We start from the raw sequence: 11,752 nt of genomic DNA, 5'->3' as shown, positions 1-11,752 counted from the left end.
AATTTTCTTTACATTTAAGTGTGATAACGTCTTACACATAAGTAAGATGTAATTACTGGGTACACACTGAGTTGTCTAACGAAAAACTCAACGTGGTTTAACACACATGCTTGCAAAATAAATATACCCAGCTAGGTAGATGCAGTTGTGTATGTGTGAACACCAGAACATTATGTTGAATCGATGCCAAACACAAACGCACTTAAAGTGAAGAGAGAAATGATAAGTCAGCAATGAGGAAGTAACCTGAGAAAATACGATGTGCAGACTTCTGTTGACCTAAAATTAGGTCATTCTTTTATATCAATTTAGTTATTCTATACCGATGTGTATTTTAATATTGACATAGCTGAAATTTTCGACTGCTTGCATTTTATTATGTTGGATATGATATTTATAGAGAGATAGATGTGTGTGGATATGAATTTAAAATGACCAAAGTCAATAATCTAATGTAACCAAATGCAAATGTTGTCTCTTTGTTTTGCTTTGTTTTTTTTTTTTGCTGGTTCTTCGTTTGCGTTACATTGTTTAATGTTGCCTCGAAAAATGGCAATTTTACCAATGCGGAATGGATTGACACCGCCACTTCCATTACTCGTAGAACACATCGTGTGCTTTGTTTTTTTTTGCTGGTTCTTCGTTTGCGTTACATTGTTTAATGTTGCCTCGAAAAATGGCAATTTTACCAATGCGGAATGGATTGACACCGCCACTTCCATTACTCGTAGAACACATCGTGTAATATTAAACAAATTAATGAAGTTGCTACTATATAAAGTCGATTAACATATTGACAACATTTTCTAGTCAGAAATATTATGAAAAGAATGCGCATACGATGTAACGTTTGGTATATATCCGAATACGATACGGTGTATCCATTAAACGTTAATTACATCCGAAAAACAAAGACATGTCTCTATCCATTTCAATTTTATTGATTTTTAAATTCAGGTAGACCCCGTAGAGTGATTACCCCAAATTCACAAAAGCGCCTGGTTAAAAATCATTTTCTTAATATCATTTCGATGTGGCTCCTAATCTTGTTGTCGTTTAAGTAATTTAAATATACGAAACGAAAACTAATCAGTCTGCCCCGGTCTTGTAGTCAATATATAATTGAATATTGTTAGACCCGATACATATGTGTGCAGAGAATACTCGTAATAATCATCGTTCGTAATATGAAAGACAATTAACAAACAATTTAGCGAAATAAAAATTATTGAATATTTTTGTAGATATACAAAAGAATTGGGCCATTCATTGTAGAATTGGTGATCGGTAGTTTGTGAAAAACTCGTTTTTATTCCATTTTATGGGGACAAACATTCATCAATTTTTGCTCGTCGATATAATTCCAATTTGTGTTGTTAAATTTACCGAATCCGGAAAAACTATTAGTTGCGCTGCGATGTTGATGGGACGGATGACTATATAAATTATACTTAGACAAAACTTAGCAAAAGACTTCCAACAATAATTTTTAATTTAGTATTATTTCCGACATTTTGGTCGGTCGTTTGATTTATTAGTCTGAACTGTTTACAGTCTCGCATTCTCGTATATTAACCCAATGCAATTATAATTTCTCCGTAATTTCTTTTTAATAATTCGCAAATGATTTCACAACATATTTTCGTGTTGAACCTTATTCGGTCCTTTGTGAAGCTAATTTTCCGAGAATTTTTTTTAGCCAATATGTGTCAAGACGAGTACGTACTGTAATTAAGTGTTAAGTATATGGGAGTACAGATGAGCGGCTTGAGGTTTTTTCCGTTCCCAATTCGTATTTCTGAAACGGAACCTGTGAACCCGCCCTATCCCGGCAACTTATAAAAAACCATTGTCAGCCCTATTTTAAGACGACGTTTTGAGATTAGCTCTTCTTCTTCATGTTAAAATTTTCCGTTCTTCGAGTTTTTCGCAACATGAAATAATATTTTCTGAAATTTCTTCGAATGTGCCGGGTGGATTTGGGCTATAATTTCAAAACCAATTCAAATCCGAGTCTGGTTGTGGGCTACCCACCCTCTCATCACTAAACTGTTTAAGTAACGCGTCCATCAGCATACAGACAAATTTAGCCACATAATAAAACGCACAGCAGATCGGTATGCAATTAATAAATGAAGGTAAAAATAAGTAGGTGAGAGGCGCTTATTGTTTGTCAAGTGTTTTTTACGTCTTCGCATTACCTTTCTCAAAACCCAAATTTTCCTCCAAACCGTTCAAGTGTCGATCGTTCTGAAATTGAAACGAACATATTGAAAAGCAGCTATCGCCTGAATAGGTATCATAGTTCTCTTTCAAAATGTAAATAAAAAAAACTAAATCTTTTTCAATTAATTACGCATTTAACTAACAACGATTCCAGCACACAACACAACAACAACACCACACTTATTTTATGATGAAAGTATTTTATGAACTTCATAATATCAAATAATAATAACAATAATGACTTACTCATACTTCTTATAACTAAAAATTTAGTTGGCAATTTTGCAACTTTCTCTTTAATCATTCCTACACCATAAATACCTGGACTTACAAACAAACAAACAAAAAAAAACAACAAACCAACATCACTTGATTAGTTGCGCAGAGTGAAAGAATTTTGATTAATACAATTTTGCTTCCGGTTTTGTGGTGTTTTCTTATTAATTTATGATCGCGTAAAACGACGAATCAGTGTTTTACTACGCTTGTATTGTGGATATGCATGTGCGTGCATTGTTAGTTTTATTTTTTGAGTATATCCATAGTAAGGAGACTAGCTTAAGCATGGATATGCATTCTTTTAATATATCAATCAATTTTACTTACGGATGTTAGAGCAACTTTGCACCGCATTTAAGTGAAGGGAAAGGGAAACTATTAGGAATTGTCAATAGTCTTTTTCATGATGAATCAGACGTCAGATTACCACCTAACAATTTATTGAAAAATCAAATATTTATTGTTGATTAGGTCACACGCTGTGACTCAATTAGAGATTGGATGCTAGAAATTTTTGTATAAAACACTAAAAAGTATGATGGGATGGGTGATGAAGGATTCAAAGACTGATGTGGATTTCAAATCTGCATTTTTCTCGACGTTACGTCATTTTCGCAGAAGTTGCATGAATTCCCGACATTGTTTTTTTTTGAGTAATTGGAGCCTTTGTCTCGTCAATCTTTACTAAGTATTTAAATTTGTACCACATTAGATATGAACCGAAAATTGTATAAGTGTGCTGTGCAAATTCAATCACATTCCAAATTCATCAACCTTGATGAATGAATAAGAGACAATAGTAATTTATACAACAAGTTGCGATAAGTGCTTGTTTGTGTCAATAGATGTGTAGTCGTTTCACTCAATTGATTAAAAAAAATCAATTTCGCAACGTGTCATGCATTAGTCTGTTCATGTACTTTTTTACATTAGCGACAAAAGTTATATGGACATCCTTTTCTTGTCACTTGTGATCCAAGGTACATCAATGTAACCATTGAAATAATGCAATGAACATTTTGCGACGGAATGACAGTAGATTTAACTGATATTTTGTTTGATCCTTGACCATCATGGTCAAAGTAGCTCAATATTCGTACATCAAGTTTGTATTTCAAAAATATTGAGCTATCTTGAACCACTTTTTAAGAAGTGATAAGAGAAGAAATGCACAATACGTAGACCATGCGATCAGAGTCGTACAACAATCGCTGTCTCGAGGCTGTTTATTAGTTTATTTCAAAGTCTTACAGGATTGTTATGATCAAGGGCCCATCCAATTCTGCAGTCGTAAAGGTCCATATAAAACAACTATTCCTTATTTACGTAATTTTACGAGTTTATTGAAAATAAATACTCGGATCGCCTATTGTAGGATTCAATTACGTAAGTTTATTACTACACGAACCATTACACATTTTTCGTTGGATGTTTGTGGGTTTTGCATAGTTTTACGTGGTATTTAGAGAGTCTAGTGAAATGCAGGAAAATGTCCTGTAATCGTCCTGGACCCATCCTTAAAATGTATTATTGCAAAATCCCCTAACTAAGGCAAAACTATTTATTGAATTAATTTTTTTTTCGTCAACATAATTATCGGCGTCAATGCACAGAAAAAACACATAAAAAAGTAATTTTAAATGAAAATGTTTTATAAATCAACTGATATTTTTTTGTTATTTACGATATTTTGTGTATCGGTCGCTCGTAAAAAACGAAATAAAATAGAGTGAATGGTGTGTGCTCTGTGCGCGGACCGCTGAGGTCAAGTTGAACATTTCTCCAAAAAGAAATTTATTATTTACGTTTTTGATTTTTCATGCCATGAAAATGTTACGTAAGTTACGTTGTGTGTGTGGTGTGTGTGTGTTTCTTTTTTTTCTTCTCTCTATTCAATATTTTTGTTACAGCAAAAATAGAAACTTTAATATATTATTGTGTTTGAATTATATTGGATATGAATGAAATGATTGGCTCCCATATAGTTAGATTTGTTGTTGATTTTTGTTTGTACAATTTATTGTTAACATTTAGTTCCGCCATTGAAATTTTACAACAAAAAATGCCCATCATGCTCGAAAAATGAATGCATTTGACGATGTGTTGTATATTTCGTTAACAAGCGAAGAAGAAAATGCTAAGCGGCTTTGCTAAATTCAAGCGATGCTCGTACGCACGTGTATTCATCTCGTAAAAGCTTTTTCACAAATACATTTTTATGCATCGAACCGTTTCCATTCAAAAGCCATTTGACCGGTGGATTTGAGTTTTTCTTTTGTTTTACTACCAGCAATATATACATGCAAACCGGCTCGCTAAAATCGATTGATTTCGGATTCACAATATTTCAGTAGAGTGACATCATGTTTGTCGATTAGATTCGCAGCTATATTATGCATCGAATTGTGTCTATCCACATCCTGTTTCGAAACCTTGTACCCCAAAAACCTTAAAGAACTATAAACCCAAACATTCTGTCCATATTTCTCTTCATTACATGATTGGCAAAAAAAGCAGTGAGACTTTGAGTTTTTGTATGCGAGTTGAAACATAGACACATTTTTTTTATTTATATGTATGAATGTAGCGCGTTGATTTATATGTCGGCATTGCCGGCTCGGCAAAAAAAAAAACATTATATTTTTGTGATAGTTCAAGTTCGATGAACTTACCTGAAATTGGTAAAACTCTTACTGAAATCCATCTTCTTAGGACTGGAAGCATTCATGCAAGTGATGAGCTGAGATTTATATTGAGTTTCTCTCGTGGTAATCAGTAGAAAGTGTACCGTAGCTTTAGCACACTGAAAACTGTGAAATGTAAAACATAAACCAAAAGTTATAATTAATCCATCTAACAAATCATTCATCTGTCTGTCCTATCGTAAAAGATCGAGAGAGAGAGAGAGAGAAGAAAAAAAAATCTTTTCTGAAGAAAATATTCGAAATGTTTGTGGACTTTCCAAAGAAAGTGCTTTATTTATGCGCTTTAGCTGGTTACACGGGAAACTGGCAATCATTAGAATAATCGTTATTGTTTTCGATGTCCTCAAATATGCAAATTTCAATTCGAAAAATCTTTTAATAAACAGAAAGTAGAAATAGTTTCACTTACACGGTACGACACATGTACGGTACACATGACTTTAGCTAATCGGCTAATCGTTATAAATTTTCAATTGGATTTGAAAATCAAATTACAAAACAAGAAAATTTTCCGTTAATTTAATAAATATGGCAGTATTCAAGTTGAACGGTTCTAGTTCTACTAACTTGAAAGTTCAGTTACGTTTTTTTATACCTCCTCTCCTCTAATATTCCAGTACGGAAATATATGATTGTTGCACCGACTCTTAATTTTATTTTTATTATTATTTTTCGGATGCAATATATTCAGAGAGATAGAGTTCACGACAAATTGAATTGATCCCAAGTTGATTACATTCAATTAAAAATCGTGAATTATTGAACGAAAAGGGAGAGAATTTGTGTGGATGGCACACAGTGTACTTGTATACATATGAAATGCTGAATATATTTATCGGAGAAGAAACAAATTTATCGGATTAACGGATTCGATAGTGTGTCGCGTTTACGTTACGTGAGCCTTTTTTCCATCCATTATACCTTATATTCTCATACCAAAGCATACAGAAGGAATAATTACTGGAATTTTCATACTTCAGCCATGAAGTCTAGTTCAAGCTTTTACATTTGCATTTTACAATGTTCTGTACGCACATCGAGTTTAACTCTTACATAATAATTATATTCTCATACACAATCATATACCATCGTACACACCATACAATCAGAACCATTTTCAGAATTATTCTTTAAAAAAATATTCGCACAGAAGAAGTTGTTACGTATTATATACTTCTATGGTTAAGTCAAAAGGTGAGCGACCGCATACAAATCTGACCCACTAACATCCGACAGTGCACTCACCTCGTGACGTACGAAATGAAGGAAAAAAAATCACCATTGATTATATCGTAACCCATCGGACTACACACAATATTCTCATTCTTATATATGGCGAATCTTGGTATATTAAGTACAAAACTGGTAACAATATTTTGTTTACATTATAAAATTTCCGGTATCGAGACAAAACTGGATACACTTTAATGTTTATTAGGGGTAGCGAATACAGAAGAAGAAAAACTACTTTTTAATTGGCGCATTTTGTAATGTCCAAATTTTTCGAAAATTTTTGCAAATGAAAAAATCATCAACTTTTCTCGATCGGCTAATTTTTACAATCTGTCGGTTTTAATTGTGTTTTCATTACTAATTATCTAATTATTGAAATACATTTAAAAGAAAAAAGATTGCAAATAATTTACCCTAAAAAGGCAATTCAAATTTTGAGTAAATCGAACCTCGAGAAAATTTGATGCCGCACGAAAAGTCGACCAGCAAACTCACTCAGCTTTTTTATTTTTTGCATGTTAAATCAGCCCCCGAAATTTGAAGATAAAAAACGTCATCCAGAAGAATATAAAAGGAACACTTAATTTTGAAGATTTAAATAGAATACTGTCCATCCCCTAACATTTTCAAACTTTGATTTTTCGCAACCGGAAGATGATGAGATTTTATAATTTCGACCAACACGACTTTTTCCTGGATCAATCCATTATCGATTGAAATAAGTCGACCACCCCTAATGTTTATTTCGGGAGTAAGTATTTATATAACTTCATGTAGTGCATATAGGAAGAAAATTAAGATGGGTTTGCTGAATTTCAATTTAATTTGTTTGGTTGGCTCTTCTTCGTCTTTTTTTCCTTTCTTCTTGTTAATCAAATGAATAAACAGTTTTGAGATTGAAGAGAAAATAATTAAATGACTTACCAGAAGGTGTTGTTCACTTGTTACCGACGACACCACGAATTGTACGTATGACCAAATTTAGAGATCAATTTTTTTTTTGTTGCGTGTAGCACTATAGCTATGACAACAAAACATTTCATCTAAAAACTGTTTCCTCAGAGCTTTCTCTTTAAAAGTTCCTTCTTTTTTATTTCATCTATTCATCTGATATCGCCAACGATGACAAATTTATGCGATCATCTTTATCATCTCCGGTTAATCTGATCTCATATGCAGTCAAATAAATTTATGTTAACAGTGAATCTGTGATTTTGCATCAATATCTTGTCTAAATATAGAAACACACTAAATAATTCTAAAATTTACCTTTATTAGAATATGAAAATTCTGTGCTAGCTACCGGGAGTATACCTAAATTTACGCTAATTTTTTCGTATTGCAGACGATTCCATTTCTCCTCACATTGAATGTTCAACGTGCAGGACCCACACCGTAAGTATCTCAGACGAAAAAACCAACGCTATATTTCACAAACTTTCAGGTATAGAAATATACAGCACGTGTTATGTATAAATTATTGTATCTAACACGCTGACCGAATGTACATAAAATGTGTAATTTATATTTGAAAATTGAAATTGGTGAAGAAGTCGTAGAAAATTCTTACAGATTTCTGGAGTGAAAATCTTAATCTCAGCTTTTCTTTTCAATCTCTCGCTGAAAGAAAAACTAAACGACGAGCAAATAACAATTGAAGCGACACACTCCTCAATACAACACCTAAAATAAAGAACAAAAATTTTCAATTTCGGGCTAGTCGTACTCGGCCTGATAAATTTCAGGTTCAGGTCAGGTTCCTGTGAAATCCGAAAATCGAAATTCAGTTTTAGGCTGGGTTCGGGTTGAACCATTTCAGGTTCAGGTCGAATTGAGGGATTCTTCTGAAAAACAGAAGACCAAAATCGAACATATTTTCTATTGGAATTTTTTATATGTGCCCAGTAAGGTGTTCGACCCCAGAAACCAAAACCACTTTCAAAAAAATTCTTCGAAGCTTGTGTGGCTTCGCTTTGTGTGGTAAGATGTCACCAAAAATCAAAAACTTGCACTTTTCTCAAAAAAATTTCTCCAGTTGCACGAGCCGTACCTTTCTAATGACACCCCACACGACCATGTACGTTTCGTGTACCTTGACAAATTTCTGTAAGAAAAGTGTAAGTTTTCAGCCTTTTTTCGGTTGAAAACTTAAACTGTAAATATCTCAGTGTGGATGAATTAAAAATCCAATAAGACCCTATCTGCCCGACCTTTCTAATGACACCCCACACGACCCTGTACGGCTCGTGTATCTGGAGAAATTTTTGTAAGAATTGTGCAAGTTTTAGGTGTTTGATGACCTCTTACCAGCCACACAAGCTTCGAAGAATTTTTTTTGTAAATGGTTTCGGGTTCTGGGATCAAATACCTTACTGGGCACGCACATATTAAAAATTCCAATAGAAAATGCGTCCGATTTCGGTCTTCTGTTTTTCAGAAGAATCCCTCTCGAAATTAAAAATTCAGGTTTAGGTCAGATGCAAGCCGAATCGTAAATCCTGATTTAGGTTTGGATCGAAATCAGGTTCGCGTTCCGGTCAAACCGAACCCGATCCGTTTCGAGCGTTAGATCAAACACCCGATTAAATTTTCTACAAATAAAGAATAAAAAATTAAAATTATTGGTATTAACAATTAGAATATGAAACTGTACTGTGTACATTTCGGCAAGACGGTATCATTCGATAATTTTTCAATATTTTTCTAGATCTTGTACCGGTTAAATAAAATTACAGTAAATTGTTCAATATAGTACACACTGTTCCAACTTTACCCAACTGAAAGACTTACTTACATAAGTGTCCCAGATTTACTCTTCACAATTAATTTTGTTTTTATCTATTTAAGCTGTTCCGTCACGTGCACATGGTAACGTAGCCAAACGCGAAACAATTTGTTAAAATGTTCTAAGACCCTCCGTATTACTTTTACCAAATTCTTTGCCTTCTTGGCTTCACGTTTATCAAGTTATAGAAGAGTCTCTGCGATGAACGCTTCATACCATTGTATTTTCAGTCATTCTCGAATAGAATAAAACAGATTTCAATTTGCAAATCATGTATACATATTAAACGATCATATTTTAATATAAAAATGTACAAAGACAATAGTGTGTCGTTAATCTAAACAACGAAAAAAAAATGGTAATTTAAATTTATGTGTGGGAATAGCAATACATTATAAATTTCTTAAAACTAAACAGAAAGAAAATGTCGAGTAGGTATGACTCTTCCTCGTTAAAGAGATTCTTCTGTCTTGCATTTTTCTTGTTGTTCAATGTTAGAACACACAAACTCTCATGCAACAGCAATGGTTTTTGACATGTGATAATATTAATAGATGCAGCATAGTTAAACCCGAAAAAAGAGTATGAGGAGAGCACGTGTTAGCCAAACGTGGCATGTTATGCGCAAAAGACTAATATAAAGTTGCATCACATGGAGTACAAACACTGATCGAGGTCAATGAACTAAAAAAGCCAAAAATGCGTTAATCAAAAAAGTTGATGGTAAAAACAGTATGCTTCCTAATAATTGCATTCTTATGTCAATTTTCAGCTGATGAAAAGGTTGTATATTTTGTGCTGAGGTATAGAATATTTTATTATATTTAAAAATGTTGGTTGGTTGTTCGAACAGTCGAATTTATTTAAAGCGACAAAATGAAAGAAATCATTTTGCATTTACAGAGTTTATTTATTCAACAGCAACAACAACAAAAAATGAGTCATTTAGGCATACAAAGTTAAGTGTTCACGTTAAAAACGTTCTTTTTTTATAGTTTTTAAATGACCTAAAAAAACTCTATCAATTTTAGGTTTGTAATGAGTGTTATATAGTAATTTACTGTTATGTGTGTTCGGTCTCTATAATGGTTAGCAGCCTGAAGAAATTTTTATTACGGTACATCAGCATGATTCGTTGTAATTGGCGATCAGCTGATGATTTAAAAAAAAAAGAAGAAGAAGAAAGAAACACCTAATAAAATGTATGGGAAGCGACGACGCCGGTGACCATGTCTTCCATTTAATAAATAAATTATTAAAATGCAAATGATGTAAGAAAATAACTGCAATGCAACGCTAAATTCTGATGAATGATAGCAATTATATCATTCTTTCCACTTTCACGTACGTAAGCAGGAAGATAGTTAGAGTTGGGCGCGGATGGTCGGACGCGTCATCTGGATCCCAATTATAATGTTCATTCGGGTTTCGTGCGTTCCCATACCAAGCCTTTTAGAATTTGTGAACATCGAAAAGCTATTAGTTTTTTGTTTATAGTATCGCTCAGTCGTGACACAAAATCTATTACATCATTAATTTTAACATGCAGTGCCATATATAAGAGAACACAAGCCACAGGTAGCCGCATATTTTTTGACTATGTCGATAGCACATGAATAAAATTTCCTGAGCTGGTGGTTTCTATGTGTTTTGACCACACTATCGGTGTCACTGATACTCTCATACAGTGACTAACATTATAAAACCAGCCTACCTAAGTAATTTTAGTTTTTCGATGTTTTTGACATATCTTGACGTTTTAAATGTCATAGCAAATAAATAAAATGTCGCATGCGCTCCCGTATGAATAGCAACGATTAAAGCCAATAAACAAATCACTGAAATTTGATCTAGGGGAAAAACCACCTGAAAGAGGTGCAAATGAGTTCCATTTCCGAAAAAGAGTTCCAAATGATTCCAATGCAATTGAAATATACCTTCAGATACTCGACTGTCCATTATCATTGTCTTAAAAATAGGAGAGGGTGTCTCTTCAGGTTGGTGTGATATAATTTAGAAATTAGATATCAAATTTATGTGGATGTCTAGCAGAGCATTTTAATTTGTGGTTAAGCGAAGCTTGATTGACTTATTAGGCAGAGGCAATATTAACATCGATACCCACGATGGGAACGATCCCCATAAAACAAACAAAATCCGAACCTAATGTTTCCTTCTTAAAGATAGGATATGTCGTGTGCGCGAAAGATTTCCAAGCCCTTTCATTATTTTTTTTGTTTGTCTCTACCCTTTCTCGCATCATATATACTTAACTATTTTACGAATAAAAAAGGGAAAGGAAATTCAAAGACATTTAATTTTACGTTATCCGTTCAACAAAAATATTTTTATAGAAAAAAGTGAAATTTATCAACCCTTTTTCGTCAATAATTTTCTTTTTCAATACATCATAGGTTCGATGTAATTCAATACTCCGATGTAGGAGAGATACTGTTGATACGATTACAAGACACACTCTGACAAAGGTTCTTTTCATCTAAAATCGAAATCATTTTTTGTTTAG

At 33.3% G+C, this 11,752-nt stretch overlaps 1 long non-coding RNA gene across 1 annotated transcript; it reads right to left on the bottom strand.

Moving 5' to 3' along the window:
- Positions 1-2,079: 2,079 nt before the first annotated feature.
- On the bottom strand, positions 2,080-5,754 carry LOC119068806. Its single transcript, XR_005086226.1, has 3 exons — positions 5,620-5,754; positions 5,178-5,513; positions 2,080-2,250 (listed from the first exon to the last, which is right to left on the bottom strand). It is a non-coding gene; the product is annotated as an uncharacterized LOC119068806 (long non-coding RNA).
- Between the last annotated feature and the right edge of the window lie 5,998 nt (positions 5,755-11,752).

The sequence above is a fragment of the Bradysia coprophila genome (genome assembly GCF_014529535.1).
Source record: "Bradysia coprophila strain Holo2 chromosome X unlocalized genomic scaffold, BU_Bcop_v1 contig_20, whole genome shotgun sequence".
NCBI classification, from domain to species: domain Eukaryota; kingdom Metazoa; phylum Arthropoda; class Insecta; order Diptera; family Sciaridae; genus Bradysia; species Bradysia coprophila.
The sequence above is the reverse complement of the archived record's forward strand: the minus strand, read 5'-3'. Positions and strand labels throughout refer to the sequence as shown.